The sequence below is a fragment of the Lissotriton helveticus genome, chromosome 10 (genome assembly GCF_964261635.1).
Source record: "Lissotriton helveticus chromosome 10, aLisHel1.1, whole genome shotgun sequence".
NCBI classification, from domain to species: Eukaryota; Metazoa; Chordata; class Amphibia; order Caudata; family Salamandridae; genus Lissotriton; species Lissotriton helveticus.
The window spans coordinates 795,139,316-795,164,796 of record NC_136071.1 but is presented as its reverse complement, the minus strand read 5'-3'; the positions used below and the strand labels follow the sequence as shown (position 1 = coordinate 795,164,796).

At 44.7% G+C, this 25,481-nt stretch overlaps 1 protein-coding gene across 2 annotated transcripts in view; it reads left to right on the top strand.

Annotated features, from left to right (window-relative positions):
- The window catches only part of JCAD (junctional cadherin 5 associated), a 408,227-nt gene that overhangs the window by 18,602 nt on the left and 364,144 nt on the right, over positions 1-25,481 (top strand). The gene's annotated exons all lie outside the window — the stretch shown is intronic.

Here is a 25,481-nt window from a genome sequence, read left to right as displayed (position 1 = left end):
GATGCCAGAAAGCTCTCTCAGTTACATGAGAGCATGCCAGCCTTAGAGGGAACCTCTGGGGATCCAGACCTCCCCAACACTGATTCAGCAGTTGAGGAGGAGGATGAGGAGGTACTCTCTGGGGATGAGGTAGACAAACTTAGACTTACTTGGGCTAGGATCTGGGGGCCCCCCAGTACTAACCCGAAGTGGGCCTAACCTTGGAGTTAGGAGAGATAGATCTCTTTCTAGGGACTCCAATAGATCTCTGCACTCTAATGCCTCTTCTCAGGGGAGAAGGAATCCTCCACAGAGGAGATTTACTTCCCCTCAGAGAAGGGAGCATGAGGCTAGGATGAGACAAGCTGAACTGAGGATTGAAAGGGAAGAAATTGCCCTGGCCAAAGAGAAGCTTGCCCTGGCAAGAGAGCAGCAGATGAGTGGGCTAGCTCCCACTGGTGGCAGCAATCTCCCAAGAGATAGAGAGAAGGGTTTAGATACTAAACACCTGACTAAAATAGTGCCCCCCTTTAAGCAAGGGGATGACATCCAGAAATGGATGGCTGCTCTGGAGAGGGCCTGCACTGTGCAGAACATTCCCCAGAGTCAGTGGGCAGCTATACTGTGGCTCTCCTTTGATGGTAAAGGTAGAGATAAGCTCCTCACTACAAGAGTGGAGGATGCTAACAATTACCAGGTCCTGAAGAATACACTGGTTGATGGGTTTGGTTTAACCACTGAGCAGTACAGGTTGCTGTTCAGAGACACCCAGAAAACTCAGTCTCAGGACTGGTCTGATTTTGTGGATTGTGCCACTAAGGCTTTGGAGGGCTGGTTGCTGGGTAGCAAGGTTACAGATTACACAGGATTGTATAATCTAATGATGAGAGAACAAATTTTGAACAATTGTCAGAACCAGTTGCTGCACCAGCACCTTGTTGATTCAGATCTGACCTCTCCCCAAGAATTGGGAAAGAAGGCAGACAAATGGGTCAGGACAAGGATCAAGCAGAACCAGAACCAGAACCAGGGTGGTCAGAAGAAAGCAGACCAGAAGGGTAATGTTAAGAATGAGCAACATGACCAGAAGTCTTCACCAGGTCCCCAACAAACCAAAGAGGGTGGGGGTCAGGCTTCCCAGAAAAAGAAGACTCAAGAAGGCCAGTCAAAAAGGTGGTGCCAGTACTGCAAAAGTAAATCTCACTGGTTTAGTGAGTGCACCAAAAGAGGAGGAGGACAAACTCCTGCCACTACAGCTCCTAAAGCAACTGCACCCCCTAGTACAGTCAGTAGTGGTAGTGTCACTCCCAAGGCATTAGTTGGGTTAACCTTGGGTACTGAGGGGTCTGACAACTTAGTTGGCACACTCACTCAGGCTGTCCTTGTCTGTACAGGGGATATGGATATGTCCCCTGAAATAAGTCCCAATACTTTGGGCAAATACAGGCAGACACCTTTGATTAATGGCAAAATGGCTCAGGCCTATAGGGACACTTGTGCCAGTGTCACCATGGTGACACCTAACTTTGTGGACCCTGGACAGATCATGCCAGGTACTGATTTCCTGGTGACCAATGCCAGCAATGTCACTACTAGTCATGGTGTGGCAATTGTAGCTTTCTCCTGGGGTGGAGTGAAGGGACAAAAGAAAGTTGTAGTCAGTTCAGACCTCCCAGTTGATTGTTTGTTGGGCAATGATTTGGAGTCATCACAATGGTCAGAAGTGGAGCAGAGGACTCACATGGAGATGTTAGGCTTGCCAGCACATGTGCTTGCTGTGACTAGGTCACAGGCCAGAAGATGCCCCACTGAACAGGTGCTGGATCCTGAAATTATGGACCAGCCACCTCCCAAGAAGAAGAGCAGTAAGGGTAAGGCTTTGCCTTCCCCCTTGCCCCAGGTTGAGGATCAAGTCTCTGAGGAGGCTGATCTAGAAGAGCTGAGGGAAACTGAGCCTAGAGAGCTTGAACTTGATCAAGTTGAGTTTCTGGGCTCAGGGGGACCCTCCAGAGCAGACCTGGGGAAGGAACAGTTGAGCTGCCCTTCCCTTGAACCCCTCAGACAGCAGGCTGCTGCTGAGGCTGCAGGGAATGCCACAGGTGCCCACAGGGTATACTGGGAAGATGGACTCCTGTACTCTGAGTCAAGAGACCCCAAGCCTGGTGCAACCAGGAGGCTGGTCATCCCCTTGTCTCTGAGAGGTTTCCTTCTCACCTTGGCCCATGAGATTCCCCTTGCAGGTCATTTAGGTCAGACAAAGACTTGGGACAGGCTTGTCTCACACTTTCACTGGCCCCATATGAATGAGAATACCAAGGAGTTTTGTCGCTCATGTGTCACTTGCCAAGCCAGTGGTAAGTCAGGTGGCACAACAAAGGCCCCCCTCATACCACTACCTGTGGTGGGGGTTCCCTTTGAAAGAGTGGGGATTGACATTGTTGGTCCAATGGAACCCCAGACAGCATCAGGACACAAGTTTATACTGGTGGTGGTGGACCATGCCACCAGGTATCCTGAGGCTATTCCCCTTAGGACCACTACAGCCCCTGTAGTGGCAAGAGCCCTAGTTGGAGTGTTCTCCAGAGTGGGTTTCCCTAAGGAGGTCGTTTCTGACAGAGGTACAAACTTCATGTCAGGATATCTGACTGCCATGTGGAAAGAGTGTGGTGTGAACTACAAGTTCACCACACCCTATCATCCACAATGCAATGGGCTTGTTGAGAGATTCAACAGGACCCTGAAAGGGATGATTCATGGACTACCTGAACCTCTTAGGAGAAGATGGGATGTCCTGATCCCCTGCCTCTTGTTTGCTTACAGAGAGGTCCCACAGAAGGGGGTTGGCTACAGCCCTTTTGAGCTTCTGTATGGGCATCCTGTAAGGGGACCCCTGTGTTTGGTGAAGGAAGGATGGGAGAGACCTCTCAAAAAGCCTGCAACCAACATAGTGGACTATGTACTTGGTCTCCGCTCCAGGATGGCTGAGTATATGGAAAAGGCATCTAAAAACCTTGAGGCCAGCCAGGAACTTCAAAAAGCTTGGCATGACCAAAAGGCTGTACTGACTGTGTATCAGCCAGGACAGAAGGTGTGGGTGCTGGAGCCAGTGGCCCCAGCAGCTCTGAAAGACAAATGGTCTGGGCCCCACACCATCATTGAGCAAAAGGGAGAGGTTACCTACTTGGTGGACCTTGGAACTCCCAGGAGCCCTCTCAGAGTGCTCCATGTTAACAGGCTCAAAGCATATGTTGACAGGAAGGACATGAGCTTGCTCATGGCCACAGATGAGGGACAGGAGGAAGAGAGTGACCCTCTCCCAGACCTGCTCACTCAGAATCCTGATGATGGGTCAGTTGATGGTGTTGTCTTTTGTGGCAGCCTCACTGAACATCAGCAACAGGATTGCAGGCAAGTTCTGCAATCCTTTCGACATATGTTCTCTCTGACACCCAGCCAAACTGATTGGTGTACCCATGATGTTGACACTGGAGACAGTCTGCCTGTCAAGAGTAAAATCTACAGACAGCCTGATCATGTTAGAGACTGCATAAAAACTGAAGTGCAGAAAATGTTGGAACTGGGAGTCATTGAGCCCTCAGATAGCCCTTGGGCTAGCCCAGTAGTTCTAGTGCCAAAGCCTCACACCCAGGGTGGTAAGAGAGAGATGAGGTTTTGCGTAGACTACAGAGGCCTCAATGCAGTCACTAAGACTGATGCCCACCCAATACCAAGAGCAGATGAGCTTATAGATAGATTGGCTTCTGCCAACTTCTTAAGCACATTTGATTTGACAGCTGGGTATTGGCAAATCAGGTTAGCTGAGGAAGCCAAACCTAAGACAGCATTTTCTACCCCTGGAGGGCATTATCAATTTGTGGTAATGCCCTTTGGACTGAAAAATGCACCTGCCACCTTCCAAAGGTTGGTGAATCAAGTCCTCACTGGGCTGGATGACTTCTGTGCAGCTTATCTTGACGATATTGCTGTCTTTAGCTCCACCTGGGAGGATCACCTGGTCCACCTGAGGAAAGTGTTAGAGGCCCTGCAAAAGGCAGGCCTCACTATCAAGGCCACAAAGTGCCAGATAGGGCAGTCACAGGTTGTATACCTGGGCCACCTTGTAGGTGGAGGCCAGGTTCAGCCACTGGAGAATAAGATACAGGCCATCAAGGACTGGACTCCTCCAATCACCCAGACTCAGGTTCGAGCTTTCTTGGGCCTGACTGGGTACTATCGGAAGTTTGTCAGAAATTATGGGTCCATAGTGACCCCCCTTAATGACCTGACAAGCAAGAAGATGCCAAAGAAAGTTCAGTGGACAGCAAGCTGTCAGAAAGCATTCAATGACCTAAAGCAGGCCATGTGCACAGCACCTATCCTCAAGAGTCCAGATTACTCCAAGCCATTCATTGTCCAAACAGATGCTTCTGAGTTGGGTGTGGGAGCTGTTCTGTCTCAACTGAATTTTGATGGTAATGATCAGCCTATTGCTTTCATTAGCAGGAGGTTGACACCCAGAGAGAAAAATTGGTCAGCTATTGAGAGGGAGGCCTTTGCTGTGGTCTGGGCCCTGAAGAAGCTGAGGGCCTACTTGTTTGGCACTCACTTCACCATTCAGACAGACCATAAGCCCCTCTTGTGGCTAAATCAGATGAAGGGTGAAAACCCCAAACTGCTTAGGTGGTCCATTTCCCTACAGGGGATGGATTTTACAGTGGAGCATAGACCTGGGACTGATCACAGCAATGCTGATGGGCTCTCCAGGTATTTCCACTTAGAGCAAGAAGACTCACCTGGTCAAGGTTAGTTTATTGTCCCAAAGTTTGGGGGGGGGTCATGTAGGAGAGTAGGGTCTGCAATCCTATGATCACCCAGATTTTTGCTTTTTGCTGCACTGGTTTACGACTTTCCCTGGCTGTGGGCCTGCTAATCAGACCCACAGCCTAGCTGTTCTCTCTATCCAAATTGTACTTAGGTACTGAATTGGCACTGGGCCCTCTCCAAGTCCCTGTACCCAGGGCTGAGGTGCACCCAGAAGTCTCCCAGGGGCTGAAGCATGTATTGTGCCACCCCTGGATTGACTAACTAAAACTGACACAACTGGCTGCACGACAGCTGGGGCAAGGTGGTGTACACACCCTTTGCTTTAGATATAGTATACCTATATCTAACCCTAGAATGGACACACAGATCTCCTATCAGTCACTCCTATGGCAGGCCTTAACAATCCTGAAGGCAGAGTGCTTGGAATCGTGTGAGATGGTGCTCTAGCATGAGCTGAGCCTGTCTGCGGCTTTCGGGATCCATCCCTTAGCCGTTTCCATGATATCACATACCATATACTCTTAAGTGCATTATAATCCTCGCGGTTATGTGCCAACTCTGGTATCGCTTTATCAAAACATGTCGAGTAAGGTGTCATACGAATTGGAATACTAACCCCTCGCCAATTCTGGCGACGGGGTTAGCATTCCACCCTTCTAGAGGGACACGACATGCCTGTAACCTATAACCCGGTTAAAAGTCAGACAGAGCCTTAGCATCCACAAAATGGATGCTGCCACCGAGACACAAGTCTGCCCTCCTGCTGCTGGGAGTCCTCCCAGAGCAGGAGATAAGGACAAAGGGTTTCCTGCCAGGGGCGGTGCCAGCACCGTCCCAGACAGGGTTTTGTGTATTGTAGGTAGGCAGGGCTTTAGAGGAAGGTGACTGCACGTGGCACCCCGGTGCTCACTGTGCATAGGCTGGCTGGAACCAGTTCCAGGGTCACTCCAGACCCTGTGCTGGGGAAAAGCCCGCCAAGGAAGTGGGTGTAACCACCCCCCTCCTAGTCCCACCCATAGGGCAGGACTTAGTCGCGCGCCAGCCCCTTTTTACAGGATAAAGGTAGAGACTGGCCCCCTTCCAAATCAGATCATCTTTGAATCCTGAAACTACTTTCTGCGAAAGGAACTCAAGACTTCTTCCTAAGATTTCTCCCTTGTGACTAAGGAGTAGTCACCCTGCATCCGCAGGCACCATCTAAGAACACTGCGGTCTGCTGTAAGTCCTTCCTCCGGAATCCGACTGCCCAGCTCGACGAGAACCGGCTTCCCTGGCACCTCTGACCTCTACCCACCTCTACAGCCCAGCTGAGAACCGTGGGTGCGACGAGACCTCAAGGGACCGGCCATCTGCAAGACTGCACGACTTCTTTCCAGCAAGCCCGCCGAGTAATCTACTGGTGAGTGCTTTGGGGTCCGAGAAGCCCCGACTCTGAGCAGCTCCAGCTCCGAAGTGCAGCCCCCCAGCATCTCCACGATCTGCGTGGGGCCCTTCTGCTTTCCGCTGCTCACCGCGTTGTTTGGCTACTAGCCCGTTGGCTTGTGGCCTTCCTGACGACGCCCGACGACATTTCTGCTGCTGGTCTGGTTGCTCCAGACTGGCCCTTGCTCCCTCCCCGAAGAGGAGCACCCTGGACCCTCCTGGTCCACTCAAGACGCCATTTTGAGTCCACCGCGTGGGCTTGAATTAGCCAAGGCTTGTTGCCCAATCCTGGGTAACTTCGACGCCAACGACTTCATCCTTCGTGGGACAGCTCGCTCCTCCATCCTGGTCGCCGACAACGCCTCCTGGTCCGAGAGACTGCAGAGCCCAGCAGCGCCCACTCACCTGACTGCGGTGACTTCGCCCGGTGCCATCCTGGTGCCCACTTAATCACTGGCTAGTGATTCAAGAACTTGGTCCCCTCTGCTTTCAGGTTTTCTTCTTCCTTGATCCAGGCTTGGATCCATCGAACTTTTCTTCACTGGTCGCCTGCCAGCAACTTCTTCCTTCCAGGCTCCTGGTCCGGCAACGAGATCCCCGACGTCTTTTCAGACCTATGCAGCTGCAGCCCCTGGGCTAGGTAACTTCGGCACTCCGGTGTCCCAGCATAGCCTCACTATCCAAGGGTCAGGATCCACTGTCATTTTCTCCCTACCAGGTCGGGTTCGCCCGTGAACACTAACTTTGTGAATTCTAGCTTCCATAGACTTTGTCCCGCATCCCGCGTGAGAGTGCACACTCTGCACCCGAGCCCCCTAGGCCTCCTAGTAGTAATCTAACGATTCCCTAGTCCAGTCCTAGCGATTCCAAAGCCTATTAGAACTGTTACTTACCTGCTAGTAATTCGCATTCCACTTTTAGCGTATATGGTTTTTCGTGCCCCTCGGGCATTTGTGTAACGTGCTAACTTAAAAGTATTTTCGTAAGAGTTTTGTTGTGTGCTTAGCACCCTGTCCTCATAAAGAGTACAGGGTTGTTGTGATTCTAATAAATACATTGTTTATTTTCATAACACTTGTGTGGTGTCCTTTCACTGGGTGTTCAAGGGGTAATGTGATGGTAAAACAGCTGGCTTAACACGCCCTCGAGAGTCTTAGCCTTAGACTGCTCGTATCCATGCTACTAGGATAGCTGGTCTATAAGGTTGACTTACAACCAATCATCAATAAGGGTTGTTTGGACTGATATATAGTGATCACTAGAATAGTGAGCACTGCACATCAGGCCAACTTCTCACAGTATCATTACTTACTATTGGGTGGCTTTGATGTCTTTGGTTTCCTTGCTTCCTATTGGTCATGGCCTCCTACTTCTGGCTGGGTCTTCAAACGTTTGTCCTTGCCGTGGAGCATGGACCAAGTACAATTTTCTGTCTGTGGCCAGTATTGTTACACTGGCTGCACACTCCTGCAGGTAACTTTTAAAAATGTGTGTGCATACACTCTTTACTAGCGCATGTGTCTCTAGTTCCTCCCTCCTCCCACCATCCATGCTCCACACATCCTGCCCATTTACCATTCTGTTGCCGTTCCTCTTTCTCCCTACACCTCCCTTGTGTTGCTTGCCCCGTACTCCCCCTTCATCTGTGGTGTTGCTGGTTTCTCACACCTTCCCCACACCTACCACAGGTTGCCTGAGCCAATGCCTGTTGTTGTTAAAACCCCCTGCCCCCTTCAACCTTCCTGTGCTCCACAAAAATATTTAAAAAAATGCCTAATTGGTCTTTTGTATGTGAGTGTTATTTGGCTTTGTTTTATGTATTTTAGGTATATTGTACAGCAAAGCGGGCGGCTGTACAACATAACTTAAAAAACAGTGCTATGGTGGTGTGGTCAGCGCAGTCCACGAAATGTCGCTTTTTTCTTTCTACTTGACGCCATGTTGTAGATCAACCCATGCTGCTGTGCAGCATGTCTAAAAAAACACATTGACAAAGCCAATGGATCTTGCATTGGCGAAACCTATCGGCTTTTCCAGTACTTGTTTCTTTTCCTTTTTTCCCCCTTCTTCCTCATGTCAGGAGACCTATCAGACAAAGCAAAGGAGAGACCTAAACAATCATTAACTAAACCTCCCGCCACTTTATCGTCCACAAAGAAACAACCAATCTACACTTAAAATGTCATCCAGAGTCTAATACATTACTCTAGCAGTGCCACCATTCCCTTGGACTACAACTTCACTCCTAGAAAATGTGTTGAACCATTCTGGAAAGTGTACAATGGCAATTATATAATAAACGTTAAGGTATCCAAAGAGTACCTTGAAATATTAGGGATACCGACTGCCCTTATTATCTTTGTATTGTGCCATCAGGGTTTAAAGCATTGCATATACTCTATAAATGCTAGGATCTTTTTGCAATCCTATGCCGCTTCTTTCTATACAATACTTAATTGTTGCCTCCAACTAATTTATGGATACATTAAACGATTGCAGTATATCAAATATGTTTATTTCGGAGTACTGCGCTTTAAGACATAAAAAATTAAATTATACACAATAATATTAGATACATTGCTTAAAATACAATTCATATATAAGACATAGAATTCAAAATATAAAAAAATGTTTTTTAAGATTACAATTTTTTTAAACATTTCTAAAAAGCAACAACAAACGCCTTCTTCAATCATACATAATGTAAGAATTTGCTTAAACAAAACTGTATCAGAGTCTAAGTATCCGTATTCAGAACACGAAGTGCAGGCAAGTAGTTCCTAAAACCCAGTGACAGGCATAGAGGGCAAATCCATTTTCTTCTAGAAAGCTGGTACACCGGACAGAAATTAGAACGTGCTCTATGTTTTCAGTGAATGGGTAGAGATGCCTTCAAGGGATGTGATTTAATTAAAACTCAATTATTTAGTCTGACTTAGTGAGAGGAGAAATCAATTAACCTCATGTGTAAATCATATGTTACTATACAAAAGATCTATTTGTTTGAATCATATTTAACAAAAAACAAACACATTAGAACATAAAAACAACGAAACACAAAGGTGTATGTACAAAAGGATTTTATCAAAAAAAGTTCTCAAATCAGCAATAAGTCAGAAAAGCAGGTAAGGAAATGCTGGTGTAAGTAGCGTATTAATAAACTAATAAACAACACAGCAAAACCTAAAAAGAGCATCTATCCCAAACAAATAATGAATCAAACACTGCAGGGATAAGACGAATGTCGACGTTTCGGTCTCTTAAAATAAAATTATCGAGACCATCCTCAGGACTGTTGTCAGTTAAACACTGCTGAAGGCTGTAATGTAATCAGGGTGGAATACCAAAGTGCTGGTCGCTGCCAAGGGTTTAAGGGCCAAAGATGGTACCTATTAATGGGGCACACCTATGTCTCAAGTCGGGCACCAGGAAGACGTTGATCCGTCGCTTTAGAGTAGTTGGTGACTAGGGGTTAAAAAACGCTCGGTGTATGGCAAAGCGGGACCTGCAGTCCACGTAGCGTCTGAAGAGTTCGTCCACAAAGTGTTAAAATCTTTTTGAATGAAGCAGTCGCAAAAATCAGGACCATAGGGCGCTTGAATATTAAGGCGCTGGAGTCTTTAAGGTTACTGGAATACACAGCAAGGTCGAAATCAATCTGACCGGGTGCCTGCCGTGCTCCCGGTCAGATTGATTTCGACCTTGCTGTGTATTCCAGTAACCTTAAAGACTCCAGCGCCTTAATATTCAAGCGCCCTATGGTCCTGATTTTTGCGACTGCTTCATTCAAAAAGATTTTAACACTTTGTGGACGAACTCTTCAGACGCTACGTGGACTGCAGGTCCCGCTTTGCCATACACTGAGCGTTTTTTAACCCCTAGTCACCAACTACTCTAAAGCGACGGATCAACGTCTTCCTGGTGCCCGACTTGAGACATAGGTGTGCCCCATTAATAGGTACCATCTTTGGCCCTTAAACCCTTGGCAGCGACCAGCACTTTGGTATTCCACCCTGATTACATTACAGCCTTCAGCAGTGTTTAACTGACAACAGTCCTGAGGATGGTCTCGATAATTTTATTTTAAGAGACCGAAACGTCGACATTCGTCTTATCCCTGCAGTGTTTGATTCATTATTTGTTTGGGATAGATGCTCTTTTTAGGTTTTGCTGTGTTGTTTATTAGTTTATTAATACGCTACTTACACCAGCATTTCCTTACCTGCTTTTCTGATTTATTGCTGATTTGAGAACTTTTTTGGATAAAATCCTTTTGTACATACACCTTTGTGTTTCGTTGTTTTTATGTTCTAATGTGTTTGTTTTTTGTTAAATATGATTCAAACAAATAGATCTTTTGTATAGTAACATATGATTTACACATGAGGTTAATTGATTTCTCCTCTCACTAAGTCAGACTAAATAATTGAGTTTTAATTAAATCACATCCCTTGAAGGCATCTCTACCCATTCATTCTATTACCCAAGCCCTCAAGGGTTTAACTGGGTCGCTCACTTTTCCCTTGATCACTATGTTTTCAGTAGCATTGCCCTGAGACATTTTAGACCTATAGGTAATCTCTACATCAGCATAGTTTTCCATTTACATATACATTCATCGGTGCTCAGAATCCTATTTCTAATTCAATAGGGTTTTAGCCTGATTCGGGAGGATTTCATCCAAATGCAGTAAAAGGTTTAGACATCAAGAACTTATTAGATACGCTGCCAGATTTGGTGCTTTGAAGACACTGACGTACAACTAAATTGAAGTATGAAGCCTTCACAATTCCCTTGGTGCCAAGTTTAAAGACCAAGGCTCAGACTTCATATCTTCCAAGCCTAAAGCACAGAACCAGTGCTTAACATGGTGTAACCAGCGTAATGAAACCGTTGTATGAAGGGTCAAGATTTCTTGTAAAACATCCCTGTAGAAGCAAAGTTCAACTGTGGACCACAATATATTATAACCCAAAACAATTGGGATCTAAGAGTGGCAAGATGGTAATTTTTTTTAAGGTCAGCATAAAAAATATAGTGGCAACAAAAGGGTGCCCTGTGACCGATTTTAAAAAGAGATCTGACAAAATAATTCTCCCTTAACCCCTTCCACGCGGGACTAATTCCCCAGTGGGGCTGTGCTCATGACGAGCTGGACTCGTCATGACTCCGCCCACTGCAATAGAACCCCCGCACAGGCGGGGAATTAGCCACGCGCGGGAGTGCCGCGGCCGTTATGATGAGCTCAGCTCATCATGAGCACAGCTCCACTGTGCCTCATGACGAGCTGAGCTCGTCATAAGCATAGAAGGGGTTAACGGCAACACCTTGCCGTTCTCTATTCCCCAGATTTCAGCACCGCAGAGGGCAGCTGATTGTGCCTAAGCTTTATAAACCTCCAGAATCTGGGACACAGATTTAGTAATTGTGCCTGTTGGACTTGGCCCTTTTTATAGGGTTATCCCCAAACTTTTTGCTTCTCCCATCTATTTTTTCCTGACCTGTATTTGTTCGTTTTAGGACTCTGGCACTTTACCACTGATAATCAGTGCTAAAGTGCATATGCGTATTTGATTTACTGGCAAGACCCTAATAAAGTGCACTAAGTGTGCTAGGGTCTGTAAATCAAATGCTACCAGTGGGCCTGCAGCACTGAATGTGCCACCCACATGAGCAGACCTGAAAAGCTAACTCAGACCTGCCAGCGCAGTGTCTGTGCGCAGTTTGCCGACTGCCATGTCGACCTGGCGAGTGCACCCACTTGCCAGGCCCAAACATACCCTTTTCCTACATATAAGGCACCCCTATAGTAGGCCCAAGATACCACCCTGGGCAGGGTGCAGTGTATGTGAATGGTAGGATATGTACCGGAGTGTGTAACATGTCCTGATCGTGAAATCCTGCCAATTTCGTTTTTCACTATTGAAAGGCTACCTGTTCGCATAGGCCAGGATGGAGCGTTTGTTTATAACATCTTAGAAACATAACTGTCACTGGGAACAAGGTAGGAAAATAAAGTTTAGTATGCCTGAACTCAGAATGTTAAAATGCATCTTTTAGTGAAGGTAATTTTTACATTCTGTGTTTTAAAATACCACGTTTAGAAAGTAGGTATTTTCTTGTTTAGCCATCCAGTGTACCTCCTAGGATGTAGATTGACTGTCTGTGTTTGGAGTGTCAGGGGCTGGGGAGGAGCAGTGACTCCAGAGAGCCTGATGAGTCAGGTTGGGCTGAATTGACCTGGGCTGCATTTAGAGTAGGGGAGGAGATTTCCTTTCACCTTAAGGGGTCTGGTCTGCTTTCCACAATGCAGTCTCCATATCCTGCCAGGAAGCTGCACCAGAGAGGACAGAACTGGTTTTGACTGGACACATGGCTTTTCTGCACAAAGAGAACAAAGGCATTTTGGGGTATAAGTATTAGACCTAAAGCCCCTGAACTTTAGACTACTTCTGGAATCAAGAGGAACCTTTGCCAAGGAGAAGAGCTGGACAAACTGAGGAGAAGTACTTCCCTTGCTGTGTGTCTGGGGTTGGCCTGAAGTTGCTGTTTCTGCCAAGGAAAGGGGAAAGACTTTGCTTTGTCCCCTGCTTGAGGAAAGTCTCCAAGGGCTTGAGTAGAGCTTGCCTCCCGTTTTGAAGTCGCAAGAACACAAAGACTTCACCCCCAGCTCCCCTGAACTTCCTTGCTGGTAGTTCTGACCTGTCAAACAGTGCCTGTGACTGTGTGGAGCCTTTGGAGGTTGTTTCTGCTGCTGGGAACTGGAAAGCAACGCAACAACAAGAAAATCGGCGCATTGCTGTTAATGCAACAGTTTTTTCGACGCAACACCATGGTGCAAGAAGACTCTCCCCACACCGCTGCGCCGCTGCTGATGCCGACGCCGCGCCTGTCGTCGCTGCAAGAATAGATGCATCGAGGGATCGCGGCTGAGGAAACTGACAGCGCCGCTCGACGCTGCTGCGTCATTTGCAGACGCATTCCAGATTTCCACGCATCGTCCCTGTGCGGCAAGGTTTCCCCAACTCATCACCCACGGATTGGAGTCTTCTCAAAATCGATACATCGCTTCCCCTACAGAGTGGACCCGACGCACCGCTTCCCTCCCCTATGGCCGGCGGAATTGTCGCATCGCATCCAGGAAGGTCTCGGGAAACGACGCATTTCTTTGTTTTTCGGCGCTTCCCATCGCTGCGGCTGTATGGCTTGGTGAATTTTGAACCAACCACTGGAACTTTGCAAGAAATCACACATCCATAGTTTTATATAGGCTCAGTTGATTAAACCTTTTGAAAGTCATTTATCTTAATATTTGTATGTTCGATTTTTGTCGTTTTGGTCTTGTTGAGTTTAGCTAAAGATACTTTATTTTTCTAAACTAGTGTGGTGTCCATTTGTGGTGTTATCACTGTTTACAGTGTTGTGAGTACAAATACTTTACACATTGCCTTTGGGATAATCCTGCCTGCTCATGCCACTCTACCAAGGGCGTGAGCAGGTGTTATCTAGAGTGTGTATCCCCCTTTCCCTGACTAGAAGCAAGGGTCCCTATTTGGACAAAAGTACCTACCTCTGCCAACTAGAGACTCCCATTTCTAACAGTGCCTCTATGCATTTTAAGGATTATGGCTGCTCTATATAAATCTATGGCTCTGTTCTAATCGATATGGGGATTCCAAGAAAATAATATCAAAAGTAATACCCAAGTAATGGAATTGGGAATGTTTTTATCCAAGCACATTCCCCCTGAACCTCAAAACACCACTGAAGGACTTAGTGGTCATATATTTTCCTTTTTGGATGTTAATGTATAGGAAATTCCAAAGTCCTATGGGGGATCTAGAGATAAGGCATCATCAGCGAACAGCTGATCTAGCCTAGGTAAGTCATGTATTCAATTCAAGTGTATTAATAGCATCATTGATGTATAGGGAAAATAATGTGGGAGCTAGCACATAACCCTGATGCACCCGCTATGAACAGGGATGTGCTCTGTTAGCTCACCCTACCTACCCCAGAATACCTCCACATAATTGTTTTCATGGAGTCTGACTAGGGTAGACAATAACGGAGCAGGAAGACATTTCGTAACAGAGGGGGATTGGTATTTTTACAAATCGTTGTAACATTACGTTTTGCCAAAAGTAGAGCAAGATCCAGAAACTTCCCATCTTCTCTATGCACCCTGGGGTGCCGGAAACTACCCAATATAAAGGACTCAATAATATGGAGTGCCCTGCAACCTGTGATATGGGTTAAAACAGCAGCAACCTTAACCTAAGAGTGGGTCAGTACGCCCCAAGCTAATATCATATGAACAAGTCTGCCTCATCAGTGGGGCATCGAGGACAGTGTGAGGAGGCACCAGGATGGATTTGTGCAGTTTCACTGGGAGTCAATCAATCAAATCAAGCTTTATTCGATCATATACATATAATCATAAAAGCAAGCATCAGAATCTATACAAAAGACAAATCACAATATATAAAAATACAGATCTCAAGAGAATTATAAAACTCTACATTTTAAATGTTTTATACAAAACAGGTTTAAAAGGGGAAGAGCCCATCAAGGATCAAAGCACATACTTTTCCTCAGCCTCACAGCTTTCTTCAAGAAGCTAGAAACCCTCCAAGCCAGAAGTTCATTCTCTAAATATTGCAATCGAATGAGCGCTTGACAACATTGTCTTAGGCTGAAGGAGCTTAAAATAGGAAGTATCCAGAATTTCCTTAATTCATAAAAATTTTTACAAAAATGAATAAGTGAATGGTAGACTGTTCTATTGTCAAATCACACATGCACCGAGGGAGTTCTCTTGACCAGTCATTCATAAGCGGGATAGTCAGAATTCTGTGGACTATTCCTAATCGGAATTTCATTAACAACATTCTGTCATGGTCTTTAGAGACAAAATTCAAGTAGGGTTCCATATCGAAAGTTGTAAGCCTTAGCTGATGGTAGATGACTGTGGGTTTTGGGGCTTCAACCGCTAATCTCACAACTCCCAATATATCCTACAATCTTTCTTCAAGGATTTCCTTGACATTTGGGCCATTGAGTTTGGTTTTAAATAATACTCAGGATGACCAAGATCTTTGGCAAACTGGAATATGTACTTAAGCCAAGGAATGTTCAATGCTCCATCTAGCTTCATTCAATTGTACAGGATATCACGATTTAATTGGGTCTGTTAACTAGACCAAATCCTGTGCCAAACGAGTAAGGGCTCGAGTTTAATAAGATCCATAATATATGAAAGACCCAACTCCTCGTGGCAAACGAAAGAGGACGTACCAGGTGGAACACCAAGAATATAACAAAGAAAGAGATTTTCTACTGTTTGCAGGGAAGTCGGATTAGAGATGCCCCAAACCCCAGCCCCATATACTGCAGCCGACACACACTGAGCCTTATATAAATGTGGAAGCTCCCTGGGTGGTTTCCTCCCTAATCTTTTAGTAAAAGTGGTCAAGGCACTAGTGGATCTTTTAAAGAACAGTTTTTTCTGGACGATTGTTTGACTCCAAGTATCGTTGTAGCTAAAGAGGACACCAAGATATGAAAAGGTCCTTGTGTTAGCTATCTTACTTCCCTCCAGAAAGATGTCTCAGCCAGTAGTGCTCCGAGACCCAGATACACAATTCATTGTGAAAGTCTTAGAGAGGTTTATTTTTAATCCAAGATCACCCATAAAGGTGCTAAAACTGGTCAGGGCTTTTTGTAGGCCATTGCCTGTGCGCGCTATGATGACCGCGTCGTTGGCGTAGAGGAGAGCAGGAATTCCTCTCCCGCCAACTTGCGGAAAATCTGAGCCCCCCTTGAGAAGTGCCTCAGCCATACCATTTATATATAGGTTAAAAAGAAAGTGGGCCAGCACGCAGCCCTGGCGCACCCCTCTTCTGTCAGTAAATCCCGAGGTGCATTGCCCCTTCATCCCATATCTAACACTGGCTGAAGCTCTCTCATAGAAACGATGCAGGAAAGCAATTAGGCCATGGTCCACCCCAAGATCGACAAGGGTCTCCCATAGCCTCACAAGGACAACAGAATCAAACGCTGCAGTCAAGTCAACGAAAACTAAATAAAGTTTCCCATTTTTTGCCTGAGTGTACTTCCCGACTAACATAGCCAGGTTGAGACTTTGTTCCAGGGTACCCAAGCCCTCCCGAAACCCATACTGCAGTTCAGATAAAACCTTAGATTCAGTTGCCCAGTCCTGCAAGCGTTGTGAATCTAGTAGGCTCTATTAAGAATATTAAATTGTACATATTTAATTTGCATATTGTGCAAAAGATGAGGTCACAGAAATGTTTTGGGCTTATCCTACTATAAAGAACATCAGTACAGGGTTTTCTGTTTTGATTGCAGGGTAGGATGATTATCTATCAAGATACAAGCTTCTGGAAGGAGGTTTTTTCAAAAGAGGATGGTGGAAAGACGGCAGAAGAAGACATTACATGACAAATGAATATTGTATTGGCATAGCCTGTAAAGGATCAGGCTTGTTGCATGTTAAAATATTTCAGCACCAGAAAAATAACGGTACTAATAAAACCATGCTCATCTTATTCCTTGGTGTTGTATAAAACAATATATTAAGAGCTGCTGTTTTTTGTCAAGTAAATAGTTTTGTTGAATCTTCTAAAATTATATTTTTGATCAAATGAATATTTTAACAAAATATTTCACACATATCACCTGTGGCCAATTCAGTTGGTTTACTAACTATTTCAAGTTTTTATATTTTGGTTCTAAATTAGTGCATTTACAGAACACTTCTGTCTGATGGTAAAGGAGGAAAATTATGCTGCCTTTGTAAAGGGTAGGAATCTCGCACGCTTGTAAGCAGTTTGTCCTAAGTACATCAAAGGTTCTTTTAGCCAACACTATCACTGTGATGTTAGATTCCCACTGATTAGGTGCATCATTTGATTGTCAATAATATGTTCAGCTGTGGCCTCTAGGAGCCCCCTTCTACCACTTACTTTGCTGCCAGTCTGGTCCTTTGAATTTAAATCTAAATGAAAAATATATAAAGTGCAGCAATTATCCAATAGACTATCCCTACACTATCTGTGAAAAAAGCCTGAATACCAATTTAGTTAAAAGAACTATGTTTTAACTTTCTTCCAGAAGGCAATGGAATTATGTTTTGGTCCTAAATGAACAGGAAGTTCATTCCAAAGATCAGTGGAATGGAAGTAAAAAGATCTCCCTCCAATCCAAGCTTCCTTAATTCCAGGAACTGACAGTAGTGACAGAGAAAATTAATGAAGGGCCTGTGAAGTGTAATATGGTAAAATATGAGCTCCAATGGGCCCTTGCCAGAGCAGTCATTTTGGCACATGCATAGTGAATTAAAGACAACTCTTCTATCAACTGGGAACCAGTATCGAATTTGTAGTTGAGAAGAGATGAAATTCCATTGTGGTGAGCCTAGAAGTCTGGTGGCATTATTTTGAATCCACTGCAGTCTGTTCTTGAGAGTCACATACAGAGAATGACAGTAGTCCAATGTAGACCTAATCACCGCCTGGATTACATTGGGCCAAAGGCAGGTAAGGAAAGCACTTGTGCATCAATGGTGTAAATAGTTGAAAGAGGTAAAACTGACTTTATTCACTTGGGACCGACAGGATAAAATCACCCCAAGGTTTCTAACCAAATTTACAGGAATGGGAAGGTGTCTTAGTTCAGCAGGCCACCATCTAGAGGACCAAAAGGAGACCTAATCACCAAAAACCAGTAACTCTGTTTTGTCCCCCTAATTTGCCGACATCCTTATAGCGACCTCTGACATGAAATGTTTAATGCTCTCAGCCACAGAGTAGTCGTCCACACTAAAGGAGATGATGATCTGGGTATCATCTGCATAAGATACCAGCTGTAAACCAACAGAACGAATACTTTTGGCCAAGGTTGACACATAGGCATTTAATAATGTAGGGCTCATAGATGAGCTTTGGGGAATATCACGTGAGATGTCGTTAAGTTAAACGGTAACAAGAGATGATGCATTCTCATCTAGTAAAATCAAAGCAGCTCCTTTACAGCGCTCTAGTCAGTAGCTGATAATTAAGGGGACTCCATACTATGCAAAGCTTGGAATCTCGCTTGGGAGGGATCAAGAATGCTGGTTAAATCAATATGTTGCAACAGTTGTCAGTTGACCTCTCTTATTGATTATTTTAGCAGGCAGTGTGAGAAAAGAGTTGGGTCTAAAATTGCCCATCACCATAGGACTAAGAGTGGAATTAGAAGTGCCTACTTCCAATTGATGGGAATTATGGCCAAGACAAGAGAAGAATTGTATATGTTGGAGAGGGCAGGTGCGTCTTCAGATGCTGATAACTGAGGAATGGGAGGAGGGCATGGATCCATTGGGGTGCCAGATTTAGTTTGTGCTAAATTTCTTTCGGTTGATTTGTCGAAGGTAGATTGAACTACATTAGCAGAACTGAAAGGTTAGATAATTCAGAATGCAATAGAATTTGAAATTGCTTCATCTGTAACTCAAAAGTGAATAGCAAGCTTTGCTATCTTTTATTCAAAAGATAAGGAAAGGTTATCACAGAGTGATTGAAAAAAGATTGAAGAACCGGGGGTCTTAAAGGAAGACCACCCAGCGGTGCAGTGAACACCCAAGTCCACAGCTTCCTCCAAGTACGTTAAAAAATGGGAGACCACACCACTTGGAGTGAAGAAATATGGGTTTATTAATCTCACACAGGAATCTCTAGAGATGGAAAAGTGTCTGTGACCCACTGGAGGTAGGTAATGGGAGACTGTTCGACTTGCAAGGAGCAGGCAGCATCCTTTATAGGACGTGGACACTCCCCTCGCAAGAGAAGGAATGCAGAAAGTCCATATAACTTGCAGGCCTGGCCTACAGAAGAGACCAAGTAAACAAACAGCAGGTGTATTAGTGAGTGATCAAGACAGGGTCTTGTTAAGATTCAAAATTACCTCTACACAGAACCCTACAAGCCCCGGACACCTCCAGGTCGTGTGTCCAAATTCTGCTCCGAAAGTTGTGCATTGAGGGCATTGAGGGCATCCCCCTGACTTCCTGCCATATATTGACTGGATCCTGTGAGGAGTAAGATGTCCTATGGATATCATTAAATTGAATGTATTTAATATGTATGTTTCTCATAAACTTCTGTGGATATGCAATACAATCCCTAATGCAGCTTGTGTCATATCCCCCCCCAAATCAGCAAACTAATGAGCCCGGAAAGCACCCAAAGGTTTAGTTAACCAGCCCGTTGAGGGCCTTGTAGAACTACAAGACCAAATAGGATCCTGATCCCAGGGTACGAAGTAACTGTAGGATCGCATTCCTTGAAGGTTGCACTCTCATATCCCTCCCACAATTCCAGGATAGCACGAGTAAGGGCTTCATAAGTAATTGTCCCACTGGCAGGCCTGACTGTTCCACTAGTTCATCAAAGGGAATGAATTAAAGCATTCCTTTGGAAACATTCTTCTAGGGTCACCAACCCTACCTCTGTCCCGGAGTCCATCTGCCTTGAACTAAAGAAAGACAATGGCTCGCCTTGAGGGAGTCCCACCAATGGGAGTTTAGGGCCATATGGAGACTCCCCACAAGTGTGTTGCAGCCCACGTCGCCAGCAGTTAAGGGCAGTAGACAAAAGGATACTCGGATGTGGAATTTGGATTGCTGGGCATACGTTTTGCCAACAGGATTCGCTGGTTGTGTTCATTGCGCACCAGACCAATATCCGCTAGGCCCACTCCATAAAACTATCTTGCGATCCACTGGAACTGAGCTACTAGAAAGTACAATTCAAAGTCCAGACTCCCAGGCCACCCTCAAGTGGGTGGTGGTAGGAGGAAGCCAATGCAACTGTCCCACACCCGCAAACCGAAATCAGGTCACGAAGGAGTGCATTAAGTCCCCGGAATTAGGAACCCGTTATTTTCAGTGGAAGATTTACAAAAAAGTAGAGCAGTCTAGGAATCATGATCATTTTAGAAAGTCGATATGAGCCATGGTTGGTAGCTTGAGTGTATGCCAAAGTGACACACAGAACTTCAGTTGTCGAATGGCCACCCCCATATCCCCCTAATGCAGGTCCTCCAAATCATGGAAGATCTGGGTACCCAAATATATAAAGGTTCGCGGAGCCCAGAGTATATCAGATGGACAAGAAACTGTGTGATCCAAACCTGCGACCATCGAAAACATACACATCTTAATCCTATTTACCCGGAGACCTGAGCATTCCTCAAACTTCTCCAGAAGTCACAGAGTCTGATATATCTGTTGCACCATCCCGAAGGTAAATAAGCAGATCATCCGCAAATAAGGAATAACATGCATAGAGCCACCCTGTCTAATTCCCCAGTCCATTGCCTCCATTTGAAACCTTTCTGCCAGGAGCTCTACAGGCAAAGCAAAGAAAAGGGATGATGGGACAACCCTACCTTGTTCCTCTAAATATTTCATAGGCCTCTTAAATCGTGAACCCTGTTTAACCCTAACCATTGTGTGAGTGTAGAGCAGTCTGACCCAACTCACCCAAATAGCACCTAGGCCCATCTGATACACAGTAGATTCCAGGAAGCCCCAGCGCACTTTGTCAACGGCCTTCTCAGGATCCACTGACACTATTTCTGCTACAGAGTCGGATGGTAGATCATGGGCGTACAGAATTTAATACATTCTTTGCAGATGTTAGAGGTATTACGTGTCGGTCTGAATCCATTTGATTCACATGGATCGGAGCCTGCATATGGGGTAACAGTCTGGAAGCTAATACCTTACTGAGAATCTTATAATCAGACCAGCATGGAGAGGGGCCAGAAATCCATGGGAGCCACATCCTGCGACGCAGATTTAGGCAGAGGCACTACCAGCGCCTCTCTTGTTGTTACAGGGAGGCTACTCTTTTCATAGGCCTCCACATGCATTTCCACCCGTTTTGGTGCCAGATCACCCACAAACGCCTTATAAAACTCCTTGAGGAACCTGTCTTTGCCAGTTGTCTTACTGATTGTCATGTTTTTTATAGCATCTCTCACCGCCACATCTGATACTAGGCTGTAATTTGAATGCTATTGTATCTCAAGATTTGTACAGCTTTGCTTGACCGCAGCTAGCTCCTCTGTACACCAGGGTGGCAGAATCAGAGGGGCCACCATGTTTAGTGCTGATATTAACCGCATATGACATTTATTCACTTTAGCCTCAATATCGGTATGGTAGACCGTTTATCTTCAATAATTAATTTTGCCACTTGGATGTCAAATAATTGAGGGTTGTCTGTCCTAGTGGTCAATAGAGTAAGAATCCAGACAGAACAGTAGAGTTAATCTATAGCAGCAGTTATTAACCTTTTCACTACTGCGGGCCCCTGCTGAATCATTACTGTAATCTGGGGGACCCTGCTGAGTCATTAGTGGAAGCCAGGGACTCCAGCCTATCAATTCTGTGATTTGAACCTCAAAACAATACATACACATATAAAACCAAGTATACACCAGACAAATGCTCAAATATTCAAATATTTTGTTAAATTCATAATTAAAATTAGAAAAGAAATCATATTTTCACTTTGATTCTTTATTTGTATACACTTTTACCTTGAATGTTATTTAATTTTGTAAACCAGTCGAGGTCCCCCTGAGTAGGCCTGTGGAGTCCAAGTGGTCTTCGGGCAATCTTAAAGAATAAAGACTCTTCTGAGGTAATTGTGTCTTCTGTTAAGATGTACATTGAAAATAAAAATGTTATGTATAATGGCCGGACCTCCCCCCTTGTTTTGCAAGTCTGTCATGTGGAACAGTCAAGTAACCGGGTGGAATGGCAACAACGAACCCAGGGTTAGAAGCCTCAGGCAGCCAAGTTTCTGTTACCGACAACACCACTTCTTCATGAAAGGTGATAACCCTCTCTTTTTCGTACTTCTGTGCGGGCACAGAATGAGCATTGAGTAGAGAACATTAAGGAGAAGGAAAGATTTAGGATCGAACTTATTAAGTTTAGTGTTTTAGAGGGGTTGATCTGGCAGATATCAGGTAGTTTTTCCCAGAATGTCAGTAGCAAGCTGCCCTTCACAGATAAACTGTTGTCAGTTGTATCACATTTTGATTTCCAGCAGTTCAGATCTTGAAAAGGCAATGCATCTGTCCAGGGCGTGTGGGCACAATCTCTAGTGCTGTGCTCGTCCAGGGCATGTGTGGTCGCAGATGGGCTTACGTTTGTTCCGCTGCCAGTGTGTCCGCTGCGCGTGGATGCTGAGTGGACATTGCTGTTTGAATACTGTTCTCTTCACATTACTAGAGTGCAGACTGCCTGGCTGGTGTGTACCTCCGCTCATGAAGTTGCCCTACGGACAGAAAGGTAAAACAGTGATAAGACTATCATTATGAAGGTGGTGAGTTGTCTAAACAGTCTCTTAACCATAAATGGGCTCAAAAGGTGAACCAGTGTTATAAGGTGTATGTTCACCTTCACAGCCGGGGCTCGAGTTGAGGGTAGACACGGGTAGATGCAGTCTACCCGTTATTTTCAGAGGGTAGACTCCGTCTATCCTGCTGCAAAGCTGGCCAATTTCAACAGAGTGCCACGCTCCTTTCTTACTTCTCAGCGAATTAAAAGATATACTTAACTCATCCTGTCGTCATTTTCTGACACCGGGACACTTTCAGTAGCACCTGCACCATTGTCTGCTTTTGTTCCGAGCAGCAACGTGTAGGCAGCGAAGGGGCTTATCAGTTTCTAACTTCGCCCATAACAAAAGACGAAGTTAAGAGGCCATTAGTCCTCTTTTTTGTTGGAGTATTCTGACTAGGAGCTAGCAGGAGCCTCACACCTAGATGCAATGGAGGGAAAACAAAGGCTCACATCTTATCACTTCACAGGTACTTAAGAGAAAAATGCTTTTGACCTTGTTCAGTCCCTGTATATAAGAAATATGCATACGTTGTAAGAATGTCAGATTTGTTAGCCGCCCAGTAGTTACACAAATTATAATTTAAATACTACTATTTTGGTTTATTTATTTTATGGCGATTTATCGCTACTCATCCCTATGCTGGGTATCAGAGCCCTTTACATTATACGTACATAGTATACATTGACAATATATCATACGTGTACATCAAGAAAAAGGATGTCTTATATAAGACAGTTTGGGTTACAAGGTGAGGCAGCCAAATGTCCCTCATACCTCACTGTGCTATATTAGAAGGATTATAATTTATGAGCTGTAAGTAACAAAAGGATCTACGTCTTAAAAGCAGTAACCCACTTATCCATTTACATAAAATACAAATCTGTCAACTGTGTGTTACATAATGTGCTTTGTAGGATACCTATTAACCCACTGTGCTATTTTGATTCAAAACTAGGACTTGGCAAAATACATCTCTGCAGAAAATATGTTATCCTCCAGAGTTATTTTACCAATATTATTATACCCTGTGATTTAGCTGGCACACAAAGACCTCCGCAGCAGGTGCCTTAACCCCATAAGATATTTTAAAATGCAGACATTGCAACCAATTAAGCAGAACAGATCAACTGCCATTATTCTCCTGGTTGCCAATTTCTTTGTGGCAGGGTTTGAAAAACAAAACATTTATAAATAGAGGCCCAAATTTCGTGACGGAGTTGCATCAATATTTTGGCACAACCCGAATGGAAAATCTAATTTGTTAAATATTGTAATGCGCTCAAATGTACTCATAATAGACCTGCTAACCATATGTGAGGTCTTAAGATCTGATGTCACTTCCTGTGAGGTCATAGATTGTGATGTCACTCCCTGTGATGCAATGTGATGTCACACGCAGTGATGTCACACCCATTCTGCCTAACTTGGTGAGTCCCCCCACTTCTTTTTTCAGGACTTGAGTCCCGTCCACAGCCATGCATGCTGAGAACATTCACAAGTTCTTTAAATGCATTGCTTTTGAAGCTTATCGTTGCCTCTCACCTACCCACATAACCTCGTATTGGCTACTAAGCAGTCAAGGGGCAAGTAATATTATTCTGTTTTTATTAACCCATGAAGGGCACCATGCAGAAGAACATTAGGGGAAAGTACAGTCAGTGCCCTCTTTCCTCATGCTTAACCGATGTACCTGCAAAACAACCACGTGCAACTGCCTACTTTTAGAAGCTAACAATCTTCCTTCAAAAATTGCTAACACAACAAATAAGCTATTCAGCATCAGCATGGGACTTCAGTGGATAAACTATGAGGTATAATACATCAGTTTGTGGTGCGGTATTCCAGCAGTGCTAATGATGTTAACACTTGTGTTGCAGTGCTGGCCCTCGAAGTTTGACCTCCCACTTCCCCCTCTACTCAATTCTCCCTTACTTCTCTGCTCTGCCTCTTCCCTCCTCACTATCCATTTCTGGTCACTCCTGTCTAGGATGACCAAAATTTTAAAGCAAAAAAACTGGACATTTCACAAAAATAGAAAAGGGACTAATTTTACGTCAAGCGAGGGCACAGAATGACAGCACTCCTCAGCAGAGAATTACGAAATAGGTAGTAAGAACATACATGACATGCAATTTTTAAACCTTGCTTGCCTGTGAATTAAATTGCTTTCTTGGAACAACTGCCAACTATCCCTGCTATGTAAAACATAAAAAAACACCTCCCTCTGTTTTTAGTCGACCCTCTTCAACAAGCATTTGCAATGCAATAGGTCTCGCATTTCCGCGAGTTTAAGCTATTGGCATTGTAAATGACAATGCCTATTATTTTTTTTTTTAAACGTAAATAAAAGGCATTGTCATTTACAATGTCAATAGCTTAAAGTCACGGAAATGCGAGACCTATTGCATTGCAAATGCTTGTATTGTTAATGGCAGCAGAACTTCTGAACGTTAAAGTGATACCGCCGATTTTTCATTCTTTTATATTAGAGTTCTGCACTGCCAGGTGTTGCATTCTCCGTTCACTCATTGAGGGAAAGACGTTTTAGGTGCTTGTGCATTTCAAGTACGACTGATGATCACAAACATAATAAAGGCAATTTAATTTCTCCAGGATACTGCTCAAGGCTCCTGATCAGCAGACGTGCTTGTTTATTACACGACACCACAAATGTAACATCAACAATGTCTAATATCCATAATGCCTACAACGTTGCAAATGTTTGCAACTGTGATTTAGTTAATTTCTAAATTAACAAGTGTTCATTTGGCGTATGAAAATTTACGAAAGTAACTGCAAATGAAAAAACAAATCCCCGCCGGGCCGCCG